Raw genomic sequence first — 695 nt, 5'->3', positions numbered from 1 at the left:
CACTCGATTTAACACCAACGGTCACAAAGAAAATTTCTCAAAAATTTTCCATTTCTCAAACGGTCATGAACAGTGATTTTCATCTATAAATACAACTCATTTTCACTTCATTTCATCATCCAAAACATTTCATCTTCTCTCAAAAAAAAATTTCAAATCGCTCTCCTCCGATTTTTTTTTCATTTCAAGAAAGATGATTCGCATATTTTTGGCCTTATGTGCAATTTTTATTTTTGCTTCTATGTATGGTCTTTTTATTGGAGAATTTGCTCTTGGAGAATTTGCGCTTAATGTCGGTTTACTTTTATTTTCGTTGCTTCTCCTTGTAATTGTGTGTATTATCAATATAAATTGTTCGTTTTAAAATTATGAAATTCTAATAAAATATTTTATTTTGTGTTTTTAGAAATACAAATGGCAAACATCAAGAAATTCCAGTTCCCGGCCCTGAAAATAACTGGCAAAAATTACGTCGGGTGGGTCACAAACGTGAAACAATATCTGGTGATGAAAAAGATAACCGAAACAATTGTAATCGGTAACAAATCACCACCCGAGCATATAGCCGAAGCGATAATCTTCCTGAAGAAGCATTTAGATGAAAATCTAACGCACGACTATGCAAACGTCGAGGACCCAGCTGAACTGTGGCAAACTTTAAAAGAAAGGTTCGATAACCAGAGACAAATCAACCT

Source organism: Brassica oleracea, chromosome C3 (assembly GCF_000695525.1).
Source record: "Brassica oleracea var. oleracea cultivar TO1000 chromosome C3, BOL, whole genome shotgun sequence".
Classification (NCBI taxonomy): domain Eukaryota; kingdom Viridiplantae; phylum Streptophyta; class Magnoliopsida; order Brassicales; family Brassicaceae; genus Brassica; species Brassica oleracea.
This window is presented reverse-complemented; position numbering follows the sequence as displayed.